Source organism: Chrysemys picta, chromosome 16 (genome assembly GCF_011386835.1).
Source record: "Chrysemys picta bellii isolate R12L10 chromosome 16, ASM1138683v2, whole genome shotgun sequence".
Taxonomy (NCBI): Eukaryota; Metazoa; Chordata; order Testudines; family Emydidae; genus Chrysemys; species Chrysemys picta.
Window position 1 is genome coordinate 10753552 of NC_088806.1, and position 23754 is coordinate 10777305.

Sequence of the window (23754 nt, forward strand, 5' to 3'; positions counted from 1 at the left end):
AACAAGGAGCTTCACATTTATACCGTTCCTCTTATTGCACAGTTATTTTTAGAGTCACCAATGATAGATTGTATCATTCTCAGTTGTTTGCACATTGCTCTGGAGTGTGCTCAACGGCATTTTTGGACCTTTTTTTTCCATTTATGATGTATTTAAATACAATGAAGAGAAGCAGGGGCAGGAAAAAATTGTCATTTCAGCCTCTGACACTGGAAGGAGATGGGGTGACTCAGCGGTTTCTTCCTTCCCCATCACCCCAGAACTGTTTCCTCCTGTCTGAGGCAGGCAGAGTTTATCTTCTTCACATTCTGTCCCTCCACCTCTCAGAGTGTCATGTGGTGCAGTGTTCTCAGTTGTCTGTGCTTGGAGATGACGCTTTGACTTGTTTAATCCTATACCAGAGTCGCTATGACTGGAGACGAAAGGGTCAAAGACCTGCAAGGGGAATTCAAATGGATCCCAAATGCAGCATGATGATTTTTGGAGTTTGAATTCCAGTTTCCATCTATTGGCAAAGCCACTTGGGGTGTTTTTCTCCAATGAGGACGTTGGATTGCTAAAACATTTGTAACTAATGCGATTCAATAATGAGACCGTGCTGAGTGAAGCAGGTTTGAATGGATCAGAGGAGAATGTGATGGGAGAATCTATTGTCCTAATTCTGATTCATCAGATGTAACCTGCTCTGGAATTTCACTTGACTCTTTCATTGTCATGTAGTCTATCTCTTTGTGAGGTGGGTGTGACACTATGCCCCATATTCTTCATAGAAATATTGTTATAATTATAGCATATCTAAGATGTATTTTATGCAGGGTGGGTCATGTGAGGTATTATTGGAAAGGTTGTGATTAATTGAATGTGATTATCCTATGTATGCATGTATCCTTTTTGTATCTAAAGTTAGGAATATTGACTACACATCTGTACTACAAAAGTGTTTGCACCTTGGGAACGCCCACCAGACAGAATGCAATCAGTCTGGATCGGCCTTTAGGGAGAACAATTGGTCTTTGAAGATGCTAATCTCCCACCTTTCTGAGAAGCTTTTCTGGGATGCCACAAACAACCTCCAACTCATGGCTGCTTTGACACTGCAGGGTCATGTGATCACGTCACCTGGTACTGGACTCCATGATAGAATACCAGTATTTTTTCCACTGGGGGTGGGAAACCACACTCAAAAACAAAGGGTTCCCGCCCTATGTAAAACCTATTTAAGGCTGGGGAGTGGCTTAATCAGTGTTCATTCTTCACTGAATCCCCGCCCAGGGTGACTGTTGGAAACATCTAAAAAACAAAGACCCAGGGGGCAGAGGGGAGAAGGCCTGAGCCCAGGCTGGGAAGGTGTCTGGCCTGTGAAAGAAATACCTGGAGTTTTAAGCTGCAAGCAAGAGCAGTTTGTTTTCAAGAAACTCTGCAACCTGCTTAAAACAACATTTAGAGTGAGAAATTACCACTTGTAGCCAGTTTCTTTAGTGTATTAATCTTAGTTTGCGTGTTTGTTTTATTTGCTCAGTAAGCTAATTTGATCTGTTTGCTAACCCTTATAATCACTTAAAATCTATCTTTTGTAGTTAATGAACTTGTTTTGTTTTCTCTAAACCCAGTTTGTGGAATTCATAACTGGGGGCAAAAAGCTGTGCATATCTCCCTCCACACTGAGGGGGAGGGATCAAATTTCAATAGCTTACACTGGACAGTGCAAGACAATACGATTTTGGGTTTGCACTCCAGAAAGGGGTGTGCACTTGAGTTCCTTAGCTGAAGCCTTCCCGTGCAGTGCTGATTTCAGTGTCTTTCTGCAGCTGGATGTGCCCCTACCTGTGTGTGCTGGAGGAGGCTTGAGGGCCTGGCTCAGCAGGACAGTGTAAGGGAGTCCAGGCTGGTGGAAAAGGTGGGCTCAGTGGTATCCCAGTATATCAGGTGGCACCGTCACAGTGAGTTTCTCTCTTTCCTAAAGGCTGTTTGGTCGCCCAATTGGATATTAATTTAGTCTGACAGCATGTAACTCAGATTTATTGGCGACTTCGAGACATTTTGCTAAAGTCATTGTTTCTTGCTTTAGCTTTGCTCCCCCCCCCCATCCCTCCATGATGGAGTGGAGAAAGTTCAAGTGCAGTTCTGTCAACAGGAGAGAACTCTCCAATTTACTGGCCATGCTAACAAAGAAAGAGTAGTGATTAAAATCTCCACTGGGAAATGGTGAACAACAGCAGAACCCCAACTAACTGGAGCAAGTGCAGATGTTCACCATGGAGTTCAATTGTTTAAGTCCATATTCTCTCAATGGTCTGAGGAGGGAATTCCACCCTAAGTGATTTTGAACTAGGCAAAATGCCCATGTATTTGGTTCCCAAAGCATGTGTAACCCAGGCCCTACAGAAGATCTTCTCTAGCTGATCCTTTGGTATGGGAAGTGCTGCCCTTTATGATGCAGACGTTGAGGAAATAAACGTGTTTTTTTGTTTTGTTGAATTTATCCTTTGTAGGTGTTACAAATGCGTATAAAATGAAATGAGTGTTGAAAATGAAATAGTTTAAGAAAAATAGCTATTTTTTAATAGAAACTCCAACTCTGGTAACTAAGGCCTGGTCTACACTACGAGTTTAGGTCGACTTCAGCAGCGTTAAATCGAATTAAGCCTGGACACGTTCACACGACGAAGCCCTTTCTTTCGACTTAAAGGGCCCTTTAAACCGGTTTCTTTACTCCATCTCCGACGAGGGGATTAGCAATAAAATCGGCCTTAGCGGGTCAGAATTGGGGTAGTGTGGACGGAATTCAACGTTAATGGCCTCCGGGAGCTATCCCACAGTGCTTCATTGTGACCGCTCTGGACAGCACTGTCAACTCAGATGCACTGACCAGGAAGACAGGAAAAGCCCCGCGAACGTTTGAATTTCATTTCCTGTTTGCCCAGCGTGGAGAGCACAGGTGACCACGCAGAGCTCATCAGCACAGGTAACCGTGATGGAGTCCCAGGATCGCAAAAGAGCTCCAGCATGGACCAAATGGCAGGTACGGGGTCTGCTCGCCATATGGGGAGATGAATCAGTGCTAGCTGAACTCCATAGCAGTAAAAGAAATGGCAAAATATTAGAAAAGGTCTCCAAGGCCATGAAGGACAGAGGCCATAACAGGGACGCACAGCAGTGCCGCGTGAAAATTAAGGAGCTACGGCAAGCCTACCACAAAGCCAGAGAAGCAAACGGAAGGTCCAGTGCAGAGCTGCAAACTTGCCGCTTCTACGCGGAGCTGCATGCCATTCTAGGGGGTGCAGCCACCACTACCCCAACTGTGTGCTATGACTTCCTCACTGAAGAAACACACAGGGAAGAGGGTTCGGGGTACGAGGAAGATGAGGATGGAGGTCATGTAGATAGCTCGCAGCAGCAAGGAAGCGGAGAAACTGGTTTCCCCAACAGCCAGGATATGTTTGTCACCCTGGACCAGGAACCAGTAACCCCCGAACTCACCCAAGACCCTGAGGGCACACAGGGGACCTCTGGTGAGTGTACCTTTGTAAATATTACACATGGTTTAAAAGCAAGCGTGTTTAATGATTAATGATTAATTTGCCCTGGCAATCACGGCCAGTATAGCTACTGGAAAAGTCTGTTAACGTGTATGGGGATGGAGCGGAAATCCTCCAGGGACATCTCCAGAAAGCTCTCCTTCATGTACTCCCAAAGCCTTTGCAAAAGGTTTCTGGGGAGGGCTGCCTTATCCCGTCCGCCATGGTAGGACACTTTACCACGCCAGGCCAGTAGCACGTAGTCTGGAATCATTGCATAACAAAGCATGGCAGCGTATGGTCCCGGTGTTTGCTGGCATGCAGACAACATCCATTCCTTATCGCTCTTTGTTATCCTCAGGAGAGTGATATCATTCATGGTCACCTGGTTGAAATGGGGGTGCCTGTTCCTGCTCGGCTGACCAGAAATGTTCCCCGCTGTTAGCCATGCGGTGGGGGAGAGGGGTGAAGTGATCATCCCAGAGAATTGGGTGTGTGGGGGGGAGGGGGGTTAGTTGGGTTTGTGCTGCATGTTAACCCAGGAACCGAGTTAAAAGCCCCTCCTTTTACATTGCAAACCCATTTTAAATGGCCAACCCAACGGGTGCTTGGTATGGGAAATGAGGGCGCTACTGTTTGAAACCATTCCCACATGTTAAGAAGGTGAAAAAAGCGAAAAGACTGTGGCTTACCCTGGCTGCCTGCAAGCCGAAATCTGTTGTCTGGCTCTACGTGAGTGATCTCTCACACCAAACCGGCAGGCCCTCAATATAAGAGGAAAAATGCGACCTTGTAACGAAAGCACATGTGCTGTGTAATGTGAACAGCAAAATTTAACGTGAAAGAGTGTACCCATTGTTCTCTAAAATGTGTCTTTTTTAACCACCTCTCCCTTCTCCTCCACCAGCTGCAAATGTTTCTCCTTCACAGAGGCTAGTGAAGATTAGAAGGAGAAAACGGTGGACTCGGGATGACATGTTCACGGAGCTCCAGATGTCCTCCCACGCTGAAAGAGCACAGCAGAATGCATGGAGGCAGTCAATGTCAGACTACAGAAAAGCACAGTATGAACGAGAGGAGAGGTGGCGGGCTGAATCGCGGGATGAACAGAGCAAGTGGAGGGCTGAAGATGATAGAAGGCAAGAGTCGATGCTCCGGCTGCTGGAGCATCAAACTGATATGCTCCAGCGTATGGTTGAGCTGCAGGAAAGGCAGCAGGAGCAGAGACCACCACTACAGCCCCTGTGTAACCAACAGCCCTCCTCCCCAAGTTCCATAGCCTCCTCACCCAGACGCCCAAGAACATGGTGGGGGGGCCTCCGGCCACCCAGTCACTCCACCCCAGATGATTGCCAGAACATCAGAAGGCTGGCCTTCAATAAGAGTTAAAGTTTTAAAATGCAGTGTGTCCTTTTCCTTCCCTCCTTCCCCACCCATCCCGGGCTACCTTGGCAATTATCCCCCTAGTTGTGTGATGAATTAATAAAGAATGCATGAATGTGAAGTAACAATGACTTTATTGCCTCTGCAAGCGGTGCTCGAAGTGGGGAGGGGAAGGTGGGGTGGTTGGTTTACAGGGAAGTAGAGTGAACTGGGTGGGGGGGGCAGAGGGTTCATCAAGGAGAAACAAACAGACGTTTCACACCGTAGCCTGGCCAGTCACAAAACTCATTTTCAAAGCTTCTCTGATGCGCACCACGCCCTGCTGTGCTCCTCTAACTGCCCTGGTGTCTGGCTGCGCGTAATCAGCAGCCAGGCGATTTGCCTCAACCTCCCACCCCGCCATAAATGTCTCCCCCTTACTCACAGATATTGTGGAGCGCACAGCAAGCAGCAATAACAATGGGGATATTCTTTTCGCTGAGGTCTGAGCGAGTCAGTAAGCTGCGCCAGCGCGCTTTTAAACGTCCAAATGCACATTCCACCACCATTCGGCACTTGCTCAGCCTGTAGTTGAACAGGTCCTGATTCCTGTCCAGGCTGCCTGTGTACGGCTTCATGAGCCATGGCATTAAGGGGTAGGCTGGGTCCCCAAGGATCACGATAGGCATTTCAACATCCCCAATGGTTACTTTCTGGTCCGGGAAGAAAGTCCCTTCCTCCAGCTTTCGAAACAGAGCAGAGTGCATGAAGACGCGAGCATCATGTACCTTTCCCGGCCATACCACGTTGATGTTGGTGAAACGTCCCTTGTGATCCACCAGGGCTTGCAGCAGCATTGAAAAGTACCCCTTGCGGTTTATGTACTCGGTGGCTTGGTGCTCCGGTGCCAAAATAGGGATATGGGTTCCGTCTATTGCCCCACCACAGTTTGGGAATCCCATTGCAGCAAAGCCATCCACTATGGCCTGCACATTTCCCAGAGTCACTACCCTTGATATCACCAGGTCTTTCATTGCCCTGGCAACTTGGATCACAGCAGCCCCCACCGTAGATTTGCCCACTCCAAATTGATTCCCGACTGACCGGTAGCTGTCTGGCATTGCAAGCTTCCACAGGGCTATCGCCACTCGCTTCTCAACTGTGAGGGCTGCTCTCATCCTGGTATTCTGGCGCTTCAGGGCAGGGGAAAGCAAGTCACAAAGTTCCATGAAAGTGCCCTTACGCATGCGAAAGTTTCGCAGCCACTGGGAATCGTCCCACACCTGCAGCACGATGCGGTCCCACCAGTCTGTGCTTGTTTCCCGTGCCCAGAATCGGCGTTCCACGGCATGAACCTGCCCTAGTAACGCCATAATTTCCTCATTGCTGGGGCCTGTGCCTTGTGAGAGGTCTATGTCCATGTCAATTTCCTCATCACTCTCGTTGCCGCGCTGCAATTGCCTCCTCGGCTGGTCCGGGTTGTGCTTTGGCATGTCCTGGCTCTGCATATACTCCAGGACAATGCGCGTGGTGTTGATAGTGCTCATAATTGCCGCGGTGATCTGAGCGGGCTCCATGATCCCAGTGCTAGCTATGGCGCCTGGTCTGAAAAAAGGCGCAGAACTAGTATCTGATGGACCAGGGGAAGAAGGGAGGGAGGGAGGGCCGAGTGATGACATGGCGTACAGGTACAGGGAATTAAAATCAAGAAAGGTGGCTGTGCATCAGGGAGAAACATAAACAACTGTTACACAGAATGCCCCCCCCCCAAAGATTAAACTCAAAAACCTGGGTTTAGCAGGCCGTTGATTTCACAGAGGGAGGGGAAGAAAATGAATACAGAACAAATCTATTTTTTACATCTTAAGCTGGCAGCCGACGGTGCAGCATGAGTGATAGCCACTGCAGTACGACGACAACGGATACCAGTCATAATATACCATCCTCTACCAAAAGGCAAGGGGCTGCTGCTGTGTAGCAATGCAGCCCCAAGTCTGCCAGCCCCAGGTCTGCCAGCACCCAGATCACCCTCGGGCTCTTCTGGGTGCTTAGCAGAAAATACTGGGCGATTGGCAGAAAATAGCATACTACGACTGATAGCCATCATCATCGAGACAGTTGCATGTCTGCCCAGGTGCCCATGATTGACAGCCACTGCAGTACGACGACGATGGATACCAATCGTAATATAACATCTTCTACCAAAAGGCAAGGGGCTGGTGCAATGCAGCCCTGCGGCTGCCAGCCCCACGGCTACCAGTCATGCTGCACCGTCTACCGCCAAAAGGCAGTTAGCGGCTGCTGCTGTGTAGCAATGCAGTACCACGTCTGCCGGCACCCAGATGACATATGGTGACGGTGAGCTGATCTGAGCGGGCTCCATGCTTGCCATGGTATGTTGTCTGCACAGGTAACCCAGGTGCGAATCTATTGTCTGCCGGTGCTCTGACGGAGGGGGAGGGGCCTGACATGTACCCAGAACCCCCCGCGACACTGTTTTGCATCATTCAGGCATTGGGATCTCAACCCAGAATTCCAATGGGCGGCGGAGACTGCGGGAACTGTGGGATAGCTACCCATAGTGCAATGCTCCGGAAGTCGACGCTAGCCTCAGTACTGTGGATGCGGTCCGCCGACTAGAGCACTTAGAGCATTTTATGTGGGGACACACACAATCGGCTGTATACAACCGATTTCTATAAAACCGGCTTCTATAAATTCGACCTAATTTCGTAATGTAGACATACCCTAAGAGAGATCCTGATCCGGGCCGGTATCCAGTTCCTAGCCTGAACCTGTGCCACCAAATTTAAGAAAAACTGGGCATGTTTCAGGAAGACGTTCCTCACTTACATACTGAGATTTTGAGTGGTTTGGTAAAGGGTTCTACTTCAGAGAAATGTAAATGTACCCTGGCCAAGGCCAAGGATTTGGAAAGAAGGAGGGTAGAAATAGTACACACCCACTTCTTAGTTTTCACCCCAGTAAAGGAAGCTTAAGGTGACCAATGGCCCAAGGAAAACCAAACAAAAACCAAGACAACTTTCAATTTTCCAATATAATTCAGGTGGTCACATAATTAGTCTCTTACTCTTTAACCCATAACTTCACCTTTAATTTCCTTTTCAGTGGTGTAGCCCATAGGGCTGGCCTGCTGGCTTGCTTTATGATATCCTGCCTTTATTTATCGGTTTGCTGTTTGTTTTATTATATTTGGCTTATAATTTTTTATTGGATTATTCTATTATGTTTGACTGTAATGCAAGGATCCTACAGGCCTGTATGATTAGCTTAAGTAAATTAGCATAAATTTGGCTTGTGACCTTTGGCATAGATAAATGGCCTTGTAGTTACCCTTTTGGATTTTGGGGAACTAAACATGTCTACCTAAGACATTTGGGATTTAGCAGTAACCACAAGGTACACCACAAGAACATGGACGTAATGACCAGAAACTGGTTTGTGCAACAGGTTTCCAGAATGAGCTCGTTGGCATTAATAGGTATGACTGTGCTAGTGTCATATTATTGATTTGAACTGGGACCAAATAGAACATGGTTGCAACCGAAGTCCGGTAGTGGCACCAAATCTTGTATAAAGGGGTCAAATGAGGTGTCTAAGACAAGGTTATGGTTTGCTGGTTATGATTATGCTGTCTATATGTGTGTATCAGTCTTGTAGTTGAAGTTATGAATATTGGCTCTATACTGTCTGTATTTCAAACTTATACTATTGCTTCTGGGAGACATCCCAAACAAGTTGGAGTTATCTCTGCCTAGCCTGCTTGATGGCCCATTAAGGACCATCAGCTACAACTGACCCATTGAGAGAAGGCAGAAAGGCCTTGTAACTCAGCAAAGTATGCAGGAACTTGCCCATGTGACCCCAGACTCCATTTTGCTGTAATTTTCCACAGTAAGAACAAAGAGGTGTTCTTACACCTGGAAAAGACTATAAAAGGCTGATGCCTCATTTCTATCTTGTCTTCAATCCTGCTTCTTACCTCTGGAGGGACTTTGCTACAAATAGAAGCTCTGAATAAAGGACTGAATGACCCGTCCCAGCTGGGGATGTTCTCCAGAGACTTGATTTGAACCTGCAATTTATTCTATCACTGCTACAAGCCTGAATCAAGACTTTGCTGTCTCTGTATGTAATTGATTCCATTTAACCAATTCTAGCTCTCATCTACATCTTTTTCCTTTTATGAATAAACCTTTAGATTTTAGATTCTAAAGGATTGGCAACAGCGTGATTTGTGGGTAAGATCGGATTTGTATATTGACCTGGGTCTGGGGCTTGGTCCTTTGGGATTGAGAGAACCTTTTTTCTTTTACTGGGGTGTTGGTTTTCATAACCATTTGTCTCCATAATGAGTGGCACTGGTGGTGATACTGGAAAACTGGAGTGTCTAAGGGAATTGCTTGTCTGACTTGTGGTTAGCCAGTGGGGTGAGACCAAAGTCCTCTTTGTCTGTCTGGTTTGGTTTGCCTTAGGGCTGGTCTACACTGGGGGGGTGGGCGCGATTGATCCAAGATATGCAACTTCAGCTACGTGAATAGCGTAGCTGAATTCGAAGTATCTTGGATCGAATTACCTGGGGTCCAGACGGCGCGGGATCGATGGCCGCGGCTCCCCCGTCGACTGCGCTACCGCCGGTTGCTCTGGTGGAGTTCCGGAGTCGACGGTGAGTGCTTTCGGGGATCGATATATCGCGTCTTAACGAGACGTGATATATCAATCCCGAATAAATTGATTGCTACCCGCCGATATGGCAGGTAGTGAAGACGTACCCTTAGAGGTGGAAAACCCCAGCCTTGGGCTGTAACTGCCCTGTTTTAAGCAATTTGTCCTGAATTGACACTCTCAGTTGGGTCCCGCCAGAACCAGCATTGTTACAGCTAGCCTATAGGATAAGTGCACCCCAATATTATGTGGGTGAGGACATTACATTTAGGCATGGAAGGTTGGGCACTGGCATGAATATTCAGGAGAGTGCTCAGACCCAAACCACCATGCGGAAGCAGCTCTCGCTGGCTTTTTCCAGCTCTTGGCTTTTTCATCTTCTTTATTTTTTAAGGGCTTGTCTCCACTTACTGGTGGATCGACGCTGCGGCGATTGATCCACCGGGGGTCGATTTAGCGGGTGTTCACTAGACCCGCTAAATCGACCGCCAATCGCTCTCCTGTGGACTCCGGTACTGCACTGGAATGAGAAGCATAAGGTAAGTCGACAGGAGAGTTTCTCCTGTCAAACCAGCATGGTATAGACACCGCAGTAAGTCGACCCAAGGTACGTTGACTCCAGTTACATTATTCACATAGCTGGAGTCACGTAACTTTAAACTAGGTTCACCGGGGGAAGGAGACCAAAGGAGACCAAAGCCCTGAGGTAAGTGGGGAAATGGGATACTGGGAGGAAGCACGAGCAGGAGAGTGCAAGAGGGGAGGACTCCTGTCTCAGACTGAGAAAGCGGGACAATCAGCGAGTTATCTTAAGTGCCTATACACAAATGCAAGAAGCATGGGAAACAAGCAGGGAGAACTGGAAGTCCTGGCACAGTCAAGGAACTATGATGTGATTGGAATAACAGAAACTTGGTGGGATAACTCACATGACTGGAGTACTGTCATGGATGGATATAAACTGTTCAGGAAGGACAGGCAGGGCAGAAAACGTGGGGGAGTTGCACTGTATGTAAGAGAGGAGTATGACTGCTCAGCGCTCTGGTATGAAACTGCAGAAAAACCTGAGAATCTCTGGATTAAGTTTAGAAGTGTGAGTAACAAGGGTGATGTCGTGGTGGGAGTCTTCTATAGACCACCAGACCAGGGGGATGAGGTGGACAAGGTTTTCTTCTGGCAACTAGCAGAAGTTACTAGATCACGGGCCCTGGTTCTCATCAGAGACTTTAATCACCCTGATATCTGCTGGGAGAGCAATACAGCGGTGCACAGACAATCCAGGAAGTTTTTGGAAAGTGTAGGGGACAATTTCCTGGTGCAAGTGCTGGAGGAACCAACTGGGGCAGAGCTCTTCTAGACCTGCTGCTCACAAACGGGAAGAATTAGTAGGGGAAGCAAAAGTGGATGGGAACCTGGGAGGCAGTGACCATGAGATGGTCGAGTTCAAGATCCTGACACAAGGAAGAAAGGAGAGCAGCAGAATACGGACCCTGGACTTCAGAAAAGCAGACATTGACTCCCTCAGGGAACTGATGGGCAGGATCCCCTGGGAGAATAACATGAGGGGAAAAGGAGTCCAGGAGAGCTGGCTGTATTTTAAAGAATCCTTATTGAGGTTGCAGGAAAAAAACATCCCAATGTGTAGAAAGAATAGTAAATATGGCAGGCGACCATCTTGGCTTAATAGTGAAATCCTTGCTGATCTTAAATGCAAAAAAGAAGCTTACAAGAAGTGGAAGATTGGACAAATGACCAGGGAGGAGTATAAAAATATTGCTCAGGCATGCAGGAGTGACATCAGGAAGGCCAAATCACACTTGGAGTTGCAGCTAGCAAAAGATGTTAAGAGTAACAAGAAGGGTTCTTCTTCGAGTGCTTGCTCATATCCATTCCATTAGGGTGTGCGCGTGCCGCGTGCACGATCGTCGGAGAATTTTCTACCCTAGCAACACCGGCGGGTAGGCTGTGGAGCCCCCTAGAGTGGCACCTTCATGGCGCTGAATATATACCCCAGCCGACCCGGCGCCCCCTCAGTTCCTTCTTACCGCCCCTGACGGTCGTTGGAACTGTGGAGCGCGGCATAGCTGTTCTCCACTCTCCCTAGCTTATTTAGTCATTCACAGTTATAGTTATAGTTATAGTTGTTTATAGTTAAATAGTTGGTTTTTCACTTGTCACTAGTTGTTATATAGTTCAAGGGGATTAAGGGGGTTGTCTCCCCCTTTTTCCCCCGGCCGCGTGGCCGGGCTCATGCCCAAGGCTCCCGGCTTCAAGCAGTGCGCCTCCTGCGCTAAGCCTATGCCAACGAGCGACCCGCACGACTCCTGTCTGAAGTGCCTGGGAGAGTCCCATCAAACAGATAAGTGCAAGATCTGTAAGGCCTTCAGACCAAGGACCAAGAAGGAGCGGGACTTTCGGCTCCGGCAACTCCTTATGGAGGCGGCACTTACCCCGGACGCTCCATCAGCGTGTCAGGCCCCGGCACCTGGCACCTCGGTGCGCAGTGCCCTGGCGGCACCGACTATTCCGACCACGCGAGTGGCGTCGGACAAGCCCCCACGGCACCGGACCTCGTCGGCACCGCAAGCACAGCAAGTGCCTCGGCGCCGGTCATTATCCCCGGGGCATAAAAAAGCCCATAAGACGGGGACCTCCGTGCCGAAGACGCCGGCTCCCCCAGTGCCGGGGGTAGAGCCGCGTCCACCTGTGGAGCACCGGAAACAGGTGCCTCCAGCACCGTCGACTCCGGCTCCGAGGCCGTTGAGTCCGGTGCAGATAGGGTCTCCACCGAGACCGGCGGTGATACAGTGCCTCCCGTCGACCCCAGAGACCTTTGAGATGGCGAGAGACTTGATCGCTCTCACGGAGCCGGCACCGCCCCAACCACCGGCACCACCGGCACCGTTGACTCGTCCGGTCCAGTCTAGGGGGAAACCTGCCTTGATGCGCCCTCCATCGCAAGGGCTGGAACCACGACACCGGTCCAGGTCCCGAAGCAGGTCCCCACGCCGCTCGCAGTCCCGGCGCCGGATATCACCTCGGCACCGGTCGTACTCGCGGGCAAGATCTTCGTCACGGCACCGCTCTACGTCTCGGCACCGCTATGATCGTCGGCACCGATCAACATCGAGACGTAGTTCTCGGCACCGCTACGATCGACGCTCGACGTCGAGAGGCTGCTCCCGGCACCGGGCCTACTCCAGGTCATCCTCGAGGTCCAGATCCGACTCCCGGCACCGGCGAGGTCATCGGCACCGGTCGCGGTCCCGGCACCGATCGCCGGCACCGCGTGGAGATAGAACATCTCCGGACCGGCACCGTGCGGCACCGCAGCCCACGGGATTCGTCTCGGCGCACTCGGCACCGCCATGGCCATCGAGATCGGTGTCCCGCTCCTCTGAGGACTTATCGAGATCGGCATACCCCCCTCAGGGGCAAGCCGAGGAGCAGGACATAGGCCATTGGCAGGAGGTAGCAGAGGACCCTGCTCATGGCCCATCTCACTGGTCGTTCTGGACCCCGTGGGCGTACCATCAGGCCCAAGGGGCTCCAATAGCTTCGACCTCTCGCTCGGGCCACTCCGTTAGAAGGGCCCTGGAGTCCACCATCTCTAGGCCTCCGCCAGGGGGCATGGAGGCTTCCGTGTCCGCACCACCTGACGTCCTGGACCCAAGCGCAGGTGATGCTCCGGCCCAGGAGCAGGGAGACCAGGACCCTCCCTTGGATCCTGTACCACCGGAGGCATCTTCCTCTTCCTCTCCGGATGAGGCAGTGGCGGGCACATCGTGCACAGGTCCACCCCCAATAGATCTTCGGGCTCACCAGGACCTCCTACGTAGGGTGGCCCGTAATATGGACCTGCAGGCGGAGGAGATAGTGGAGGTGCAGGACCCCATCGTAAATATCCTCGCGGCGGATACCCCATCGAGAGTGGCGTTACCCCTGATCCGCACGATCCAGGCGAACGCAGATACGATATGGCAAACTCCTGCCTCTATCCCACCCACAGTGAGAGGGGTGGAAAGAAAGTACTTTGTCCCCTCCAAAGACTACGAGTACTTGTATACCCACCCCCAGCCGTGTTCACTGGTGGTGGCATCAGTGAATGCAAGGGAGCGCCACGGTCAACAGGCCGCATCGCCCAAATCGAAGGAGGCTAAGCGCCTCGATTTGTTTGGCCGTAAAGTTTATTCAGCCGGAGGGCTGCAACTTAGAGCGGCTAACCAGCAGGCGCTCCTGAGCCGCTACAACTTTAACTCCTGGAACTCTATGGGGAAGTTCAAGGAGTTGGTTCCCCAAGAGTCCAGGGAGGAGTTTGGGGCCTTGGTAGAGGAGGGTAAGAAGGTGGCTCGGACCTCCTTACAGGCCTCCTTGGACATAGCGGACTCGGCTGCGAGAACCCTGGCTTCGGGCATTGCTATGCGAAGGACCTCCTGGCTCCAAGTTTCGGGTTTGCCCCCTGAATTGCAACAAACCCTGCAGGATTTGCCCTTTGAAGGACAGGGGTTGTTTTCAGAGAAGACGGACTCTCGCCTGCAGAGCCTCAAGGACTCCAGGACAATCATGCGTTCCCTGGGGATGCATGTTGCGGGCCCTCAGCGCAGGCCATTTAGGCCTCAGCCTCAGCGCTTCTACCCCCCCCCCCCACCTCGTCAGAGACAGGACTCGGCCCGGAGGCGCGGGCGAGGTGGTAGACGAAGGTGGACTGGCCCTCAACCCGGTCAGAACCAAGGGCCACCAAGACCACCCGCAGGCCCCAGGCAGAACTTTTGAAGGTGCGGTCGAGGATGGCGCCCCAGTCACCCCCCAGGATCCAGCCCCCTCCTTTCGGGATCGCCTCTCCCACTTCCACCGTGTTTGGTCCCTTATAACTTCGGACCGTTGGGTCCTTCGCACGGTGGAGAGGGGATACGCTATCCAGTTTTCTTCAATCCCCCCCTCCCACCCCCCTTCCCCGTCCCTCTTCAGGGACCCTTCTCACGAGCAACTTCTTATACAGGAGGTTTCCACGCTCCTTGCTATGGGGGCCATAGAGGAGGTTCCAGTAGAGTTAAGGGGCAGGGGATTTTATTCCCGTTACTTCCTCATTCCCAAGTCCAAAGGAGGTCTGCGAGGAAGTGGTAGTAGGGGACAATTTGGGCTCCAGTGATCATGAGCTAATTCGGTTTAAAATACATGGAAGGAGTAACAGAATTAAGTCAAAGACTAGGGTTTATAATTTTAAAAAGGCCAATTTTAACAAATTAAGGGGACTGGTAAGGGAAGTGGATTGGGCAAACGTATTAATGGATTTAAAGGCAGAAGAAGCCTGGGATTACTTTAAGTTAAAGATGCATGAGCTGTCGGAGGCCTGTATTCCAAAAAAGGGAAAAAGATTACTAAGCAAGAGATTTAGACCGAGCTGGATGAGCGACCGACTCAAAGGGGCGATTAGGAAAAAACAGAAAGCGTACAAAGAGTGGAAGAGGGGAGGGATCAGTAAGGAAATGTACTTAAGTGAAGTCAGAGAATGTAGAGATAGAGTGAGAAAGGCCAAAGGCCGTGTAGAGTTGGACCTAGCGAGGGGAATTAAAAGCAATAGTAAGAGGTTTTACAGCCACATAAATAGGAAGAAAGCAAAGAAAGAAGAAGTGGGACCGCTGAAGACTATTGCCGGAGAGGAGATTAAAGACAATCTAGGCATGGCGCAATATCTCAATGAATATTTTGCATCGGTGTTTAATGAGGCAAATGAAGGGATTAGGGATACTAGCACCACTACAGAGGGGCGTTCAGAATGGGGGATTACCGTATCCGAGGTAGAAACAAAACTTGATCACCTTAATGGGGCTAAGTCGGGAGGACCGGACGATCTTCATCCGAGAATATTGAAGGAATTGGCGCGGGAAATAGCAGGCCCGTTAGCGATAATATTTAATGAATCTGTAAACTCAGGGGTGGTCCCGTTAGACTGGAGAATAGCTAATGTGGTTCCTATTTTCAAGAAAGGGAAAAAAAGTGATCCGGGTAACTACAGGCCTGTTAGTTTAACATCTGTAGTGTGCAAGGTGTTAGAGAAAATTCTGAAAGAGAAACTAGTTGAGGACCTGGAGGTTAGTGGCAATTGCGATAAATTACAACATGGTTTTACGAAGGGCAGATCGTGCCAAACGAATCTGATCTCCTTCTTTGAGAAAGTAACGGATTTATTAGATAAGGGGAATGCGGTGGACCTAATATACCTGGATTTCAGTAAAGCGTTTGATACTGTACCCCATGAGGAATTATTGGTTAAACTGAAAAACATGGGGATCGATATGAAAATCCAGAGGTGGATAAGGAATTGGTTAATGGGGAGAATGCAGCGGGTCGTATTAAAGGGTGAACTGTCAGGTTGGAGGGAGGTTACTAGTGGAGTGCCTCAAGGTTCGGTTTTGGGACCCATTTTATTTAATCTATTTATAACTGACCTCGGAACCGATTGCAAGAGTGGGCTGATAAAGTTTGCGGATGATACGAAGGTGGGAGGCGTTGTAAATTCGGAAGAGGATAGGGATATCCTGCAGGGAGACTTGAATGAACTTGTGAATTGGAGTATCAGAAATAGGATGAAATTTAATAGTGAAAAGTGTAAGGTGATGCATTTGGGGATGACTAATAACAATTTTAGTTACAAGATGGGGACGCATTGGTTAGAAGTAACGGAAGAGGAGAAGGACCTAGGGGTCCTAGTAGACCGCAGGATGACTATGAGTCGACAATGTCACGTGGCGGTGAAAAAAGCCAATGCGGTCTTGGGATGCATTAGGCGAGGTATATCTAGTAGGGATAAGGAGGTCCTGCTTCCGTTGTACAAGGCGCTGGTGAGACCTCATTTGGAGTACTGTGTGCAGTTCTGGTCTCCCATGTTTAAAAAAGATGAACTCAAACTGGAACGGGTGCAGAGAAGGGCCACTAGGATGATCAGAGGAATGGAAAACCTGTCGTATGAAAGGAGACTAGAGGAGCTTGGGTTGTTTAGTCTGACAAAGCGAAGGCTGAGAGGGGATATGATTGCTATCTTTAAATATATTAGAGGGATTAATACAAGGGAGGGAGAAGAATTATTCCAGCTTAGTACTAACGTAGATACAAGAACGAATGGATATAAACTGGCCGTGGGGAAGTTCAGGCTTGAAATTAGACGAAGGTTTCTGACCGTCAGAGGGGTGAAATATTGGAACGGCCTTCCAAGGGAAACGGTGGGGGCGAGGGACCTGTCTGGTTTTAAGATTAAGTTAGATAAGTTTATGGAGGGAATGGTTTAATGGTAAAACATAGTAGTCAAGGAAAACCAAGCAATGGTAGGTAAATAGCATAATGGCTAAAAGGGGTCAGGATGGAGACTCTTGCCTATATGCTCGGGGTCTTACTGATCGCCACATTTGGGGTCGGGAAGGAATTTTCCTCCAGGACAGATTGGCTGAGCCTCTGGAGGTTTTTCGCCTTCCTCCGCAGCATGGGGCAGGGATCTCTAGCAGGAGGGTCTCTGCCGATTGAAGTCACTAATAACAGGATTGGGGACTTCAGCAGCAGAGTCCAGGGAAGGGGTAGGGACGGTTTTATGGCCTGCAGCATGCAGGGGGTCAGACCAGATGATCATAATGGTCCCTTCTGACCTTAAAGTCTATGAGTCTATGAGTCCATCTTGGACTTGCGCGGACTCAACAAATTCGTAGTAAAGTTGAAGTTCCGCATGGTCTCTTTGGGGGCCATTATCCCTTCCCTCGATCCTGGAGACTGGTTCGCCGCCCTCGACATGAAAGACGCATACTTTCATATTGCAATTTACCCGCCTCACAGACGCTTCCTGCGATTCGTGGTAAGCAAGGTGCACTACCAATTTGCAGTCCTTCCCTTCGGCCTATCCTCGGCCCCAAGAGTGTTCACGAAATGTATGGCTGTCGTGGCAGCGTACCTTCGTCGGCAAGGGATACAGGTGTTCCCGTACCTAGACGACTGGCTGGTACGCGGTCGCACCAAAGAGCAAGTTCGAGCTCACGTCCACTTAATAGTGCACACATTCAACGAGTTGGGCATCCTACTCAACAAGGACAAATCCACTCTAGAACCTACCCAGAGAATAGAATTCATTGGCGCAGTCCTAGACTCCAGACGTGCACAAGCCATCCTGCCAGACAACCGCTTTGGCACCATCACGAGCCTCATTCAAGGGCTCAAGGCCTTCCCAACTACCACGGTGAGGTCGTGCCTTACCCTGCTGGGTCACATGGCTTCCTGCACGTACGTAACCAGGCATGCCAGACTTCAGCTTCGCCCACTCCAGACCTGGGTGTCGTCAATATACCGCCCACATCGGGACAGCCTGAACATGGTGGTCACGGTCCCGAACTCGGTCCTGACCTCCCTCACCTGGTGGCTAGATCACAATGTGGTCTGCGAGGGGATGCCATTTCACGCCCCACAACCCTCTCTGCACCTGGTCACAGACGCTTCATCTCTGGGTTGGGGCGCCCATCTCAACGAACACCATACCCAGGGCCTGTGGACTGCACCCCAGCTAGCCCTGCACATCAATGTTCGGGAACTGATGGCGGTGCGCCTGGCGTGCCAGGCATTTCTCAATCTCCTACGTGGCCGCTGTGTGTTAGTTCTCATCGACAACACCACGGCCATGTTTTACATCAACAAGCAAGGAGGAGCACGTTCGTCAATTCTATGCCAAGAGGCCATTCGCCTGTGGGACTTCTGCATCGCCCACTCAATCCATCTCACGGCATCGTTCCTCCCTGGAGTCCAGAACACTTTAGCGGACCGACTCAGCAGGTCCTTTCAAACGCACGAGTGGTCTATCCGTCCGGACATCATACATTCCGTTTTCCAGAAGTGGGGGTTTCCCCAGATAGACCTGTTTGCATCTCGAGTCAACAGGAAGTGCCACGTGTTCTGCTCCCTGCAAGGTCGAGCTCCGGGCTCCCTCTCGGATGCGTTTCTCCTTCCCTGGAAAGACCACCTGTTTTATGCCTTCCCTCCGTTTCCTCTGGTCCACAAGGTACTGCTCAAATTGCGCAGAGACCAGGCACAGGTAATTCTGGTCGCCCCAGCGTGGCCGAGACAACATTGGTACACCACACTGTTGGAACTCTCGGTTCAGACACCGATCCCGCTTCCATTATGTCCGGATCTCATCTCTCAGGACCACGGCCGCCTGCGTCACCCCGACCTGCAATCACTCCACCTCACGGCGTGGCTGCTCCATGGTTCACCCAGGCAGAGCAACAATGCTCGCACTCTGTCCAACAGATTCTGCTGAGCAGTAGGAAGCCCTCAACACGGACCACATACTTGGCCAAGTGGAAGCGGTTCTCCTGTTGGTGCGAACAACGAGCCACGTCCCCGTTACAGGCACCTATTCCTCTCATATTGGAATATCTCCTCTCCCTAAAACAGCAGGGGCTGGCGATATCTTCAATTAGAGTTCACCTCGCCGCTATATCAGCCTTTCACCCAGGGGAACTCGCGTCCTCGGTATTCTCTAACCCGATGGTTGTTAGATTCCTCAAGGGCTTAGACCGGATGTACCCACAACAACGTCAGCCCGTTCCGACGTGGGACCTCAACCTGGTTCTCTCCAAGCTCACAGGCCCTCCATTCAAGCCACTGGCCACCTGTTCACTTTTGTACCTATCCTGGAAGACAGCCTTCCTCGTAGCCATCACCTCAGCAAGGCGCGTTTCTGAACTCAGGGCGCTTACATCCGAGCCCCCTTACACAGTTTTCCATAAGGATAAAGTGCAGCTTCGTCCACATCCTGCCTTTCTCCCTAAGGTGGTTTCTCCTTTTCATATCAACCAGGATATATTTCTCCCGGTCTTTCATCCTAAATCACATGCTACTCGCCAGGATCAACGTTTGCATTCTCTGGACGTACGCAGGGCCCTGGCCTTCTATATTGACCGCACAAGGCACTTTAGAAAGACGACGCAACTCTTCGTTGCAGTGGCCGACCGAATGAAAGGCTCACCGGTCTCCTCACAACGCCTATCCTCTTGGATTACGTCTTGCATCTGGACTTGCTATGACCTGGCAGGTGTCTCAGCACCGCACCTCACCGCTCACTCCACGAGGGCCCAAGCTTCCTCGACTGCTTTCCTGGCGCAAGTTCCGATCCAGGACATTTGTAGAGCGGCGGTTTGGTCATCAGTCCACACGTTTACAGCTCACTATGCACTAGTGCAGCAGTCCAGGGACGATGCTGCCTTCGGATCAGCGGTTTTGCACACAGCAATGTCTCACTCCGACCCCACCACCTAAGTTGGGCTTGGGAGTCACCTAATGGAATGGATATGAGCAAGCACTCGAAGAAGAAAAGACGGTTACTCACCGTTGTAACTGTTGTTCTTCGAGATGTGTTGCTCATATCCATTCCAAACCCGCCCCCCTTCCCCACTGTCGGAGTAGCCGGCAAGAAGGAACTGAGGGGGCGCTGGGTCGGCTGGGGTATATATTCAGCGCCATGAAGGCGCCACTCTAGGGGGCTCCACAGCCGACCCGCCGGTGTTGCTAGGGTAGAAAATTCTCCGACGATCGTGCACGCGGCGCGCGCACACCCTAATGGAATGGATATGAGCAACACATCTCGAAGAACAACAGTTACAACGGTGAGTAACCGTCTTTTTCTTCAGGTATGTTAGCAACAAGAAGAAAGTCAAGGAAAGTGTGGGCCCCTTACTAAATGAGGGAGGCATCCTAGTGACAGAGGATGTGGAAAAAACTAGTGTACTCAATGATTTTTTTTGTCTCTGTCTTCACAAACAAGGTCAGCTCCCAGACTGCTACACTGGGCAGCATTGTATGGGGAGAAGGTGACCAGCCCTCTGTGGAGAAAGAAGTGGTTTGGGACTATTTAGAAAAACTGGACGAGCACAAGTCCATGGGGCCAGATGCATTGCATCCGAGAGTGCTAAAGGAGTTGGCGGATGTGATTGCAGAGCCATTGGCCATTATCTTTGAAAACTCATGGCGATCAGGGGAGGTCCCGGATGACTGGAAAAAGGTTAATGTAGTGCCCATCTTTAAAAAAGGGAAGGAGGAGGATCAGGGGAACTACAGGCTAGTCAGCCTCACCTCCGTCCCTGGAAAAATCATGGAGCAGGTCCTCAAGGAATCAATTCTGAAGCACTTAGAGGAGAGGAAAGTGATCAGGAACAGTCAGCATGGATTCACCAAGGGCAAGTCATGCCTGACTAACCTAATTGCCTTCTATGAGGAGATAACTGGGTCTGTGGATAAGGGGAAAGCAGTGGATGTGTTATTCCTTGACTTTAGCAAAGCTTTTGATACGGTCTCCCACAGTATTCTTGCCGCCAAGTGAAAGAAGTATGGGCTGGATGAGGGGAAAGCAGTGGATGTGTTATTCCTAGACTTTAGCAAAGCTTTTGATACAGTCTCCCACAGTATTCTTGCCAGCAAGTTAAAGAAGTATGGGCTGAATGAATGGACAAGGTGGATAGAAAGCTGGCTAGATTGTTGGGCTCAACGGGTAGTGATCAATGGCTCCATGTCTAGTTGGCAGCTGGTAACAAGCGGAGTGCCCCAAGGGTCGGTCCTGGGGCCGGTTTTGTTCAATATCTTCATTAATGATCTGGAGGATGGCGTGGACTGCACTCTCAGCAAGTTTGCAGACGACACTAAACTGGGAGGAGTGGTAGATACGCTGGAGGGTAGGGATAGGATACAAAGGGACCTAGACAAATTAGAGGATTGGGCCAAAAGAAACCTGATAAGGTTCAACAAGGACAAGTGCAGAGTCCTGCACTTAGGATGGAAGAATCCCATTCACTGTAACAGACTAGGGACCGAATGGCCAGGAAGCAGTTCTGCAGAAAAGGACCTAGGGGTTACAGTGGACGAGAAGCTGGATATGAGTCGACAGTGTGCCCTTGTTGCCAAAAAGGCTAACGGCATTTTGGGCTGTATAAGAAGGAGCATTGCCAGCAGATCGAGGGACGTGATCATTCCCCTCTATTTGACATTGGCCTCATCTGGAGTACTGTGTCCAGTTTTGGGCCCCACACTACAAGAAGGATGTGGAAAAATTGGAAAGAGTCCAGCGGAGGGCAACAAAAATTATTAGGGGGCTGGAGCATATGACTTATGAGGAGAAGCTGAGGGAACTGGGATTGTTTAGTCTGTAGAAGAGAAGAATGAAGGGAGATTTGATAGCTACTTTCAACTACCTGAAAGGGGGTTCCAAAGAGGATGGATCTAGACTGTTCTCAGTGGTACCTGATGACAGAACAAGGAGTAATGGTCTCAAGTTGCAGTGGGGGAGGTTTAGGTTGGATATTAGGAAAAACTTTTTCACTAGGAGGGTGGTGAAGCACTGGAATGGGTTCCGGTTTTTAAGGTCAGGCTTGACAAAGCCCTGGCTGGGATGAATTAGTTGGGAATTGGTCCTGCTTTGAGCAGGGGGTTGGACTAGATGACCTCCTGAGGTCCCTTCCAACCCTGATATTCTATGATTCTAACTTAGGTCGACTTAACCCCGACTTAACCCCATAGTGTCGACCTACCATTAGTCTCTTAGCTGGTAACTTAGCCACTCAACATTTGACCCTTCGGCTCTACTATTCTGCGTCAATGTCAAGCGTTGCGGAACCTGGACCATCGGACTCATTTGGCATTGCCAGAGACGAGGCTGGTCCTATGTCTCTTACCACTGGGTTCCCAAGGAAGGTGTGAGGATGCTAATTTAGGAAACTTTTCTACAATGGTACCACATGTACCCCCAGAACTGTATTATTTTGGGATCTTCTGCCATGTGTGTTGGTGGAAGGGCTCTCCTATGTGAGAATATTTGCATCATGAGAAACACCTCTTGTATTTTCACACTTCTTAATCTTTCAAAGTAGGAGGAGGTAGAGGAGAAGTGATGCAAATCTGTAAAACACAACAGAAAATCTAAGGTCTGGTCTACACTACAGTCCTATATCAGTATAACGACATTGCTCAAGGTTTGAAAAATTCACACCTCTGAGCGACATAGTTATACCGACCTAACCCCCTGCGATGGGATCCTCTGGGTACAGCCTAGCACTGTGGGACTGCTGTGCCTCCTTCACTCTCCTGCCTGGGTTGTCTCTCACAATGCTATGCCAGCGACAAGCAGCAAACTCCGCCAAGCGCTGTGATCACGCAGCCATCGGCAGGTGGAGCCCCGCACCCAGCTAAATTGCATGAATGCTCCCTGAACCACTCATGAAAAATACGGAGAGGCACCAGCCAACTGCCCCAGCCTTACACCCCAGAAACATACGGTCTTACACTGCTCAAGATTCCCTTGGACAATGCAAGCTCATTAATTTGCCACTTCTTCAAAGGAATATGGACATGCACCAGACTTTATATCCTGAGCAGAGATTCCCCAAGCACTTCAACCAAAACCACACTGGTTTAGGTAAAATATAAAACAGATTTATGAACTACAGACAGATTTTAAGTGACTATAAGTAGCAAGAATAGAGATAAAAAAATTGGTTACCTACCAAATAAAAATAGAAACACAGTCTAAATTCGAACATTAACAAAGCAAGATTTGAATCAGTCTCTCACCCTAATGGACGTTACAGGCAGCTCACAGTTCTCAATACTCAGCCTGAACTCCCTTCCAGCCTGGGACCAATCTCCCTAGTTCAAAGTCTTTGTCCTCCACACAATCTTCCAGGTGGTGAGAGGGGTGGGGGGAAGAAGCCAAGTGCTGATGTCATTTTCCCTTTTATACTTCCAGCTGGTAGAAAGATCCTTGCTGTGACATTGGTTAGGCCAAAGACGGCATGCAAGCTGATTTTTAATGGCACGCTGCTACCTGCCACCTGCCGGGGTCTCGGCCCCACTCAGCCCCCCCCCACCCACCGCTCTCTCCTGTGGGGGCAGGAGGCAGAAGCATGGTCCTGCCGGCAGCCAAGCTCCCTCCTCCCCCGCTTCTTCCCCCAGCGTGGTGCTTTCCTGCCCCTCCTCCTCTCCTTCCCTGTGCCAATCACCCTAGCCAGGGGGAGGGGGAGCAGAGACGCAGCATCCTTGCTCTCCAGGGAGGAGGCAGAGAAGAGGTGGGAACAGATGGGGCCCTGGGGAAAGGGGTGGAATCGGGCATATCCCCTCCAGCCCCCTGTCGTGAGCCGCTCATGGCAGGGGGGCTGGGAGCACCCCC

General features: G+C 50.1%; 2 protein-coding genes across 9 annotated transcripts in view; one reads left to right on the forward strand and one right to left on the reverse strand.

Moving 5' to 3' along the window:
* Positions 1-23754, forward strand: part of LOC101935438 (zinc finger protein 436-like) — a 321486-nt gene that overhangs the window by 184320 nt on the left and 113412 nt on the right. The gene's annotated exons all lie outside the window — the stretch shown is intronic.
* Positions 1-23754, reverse strand: part of LOC101940007 (zinc finger protein 436-like) — a 118583-nt gene that overhangs the window by 54690 nt on the left and 40139 nt on the right. The gene's annotated exons all lie outside the window — the stretch shown is intronic.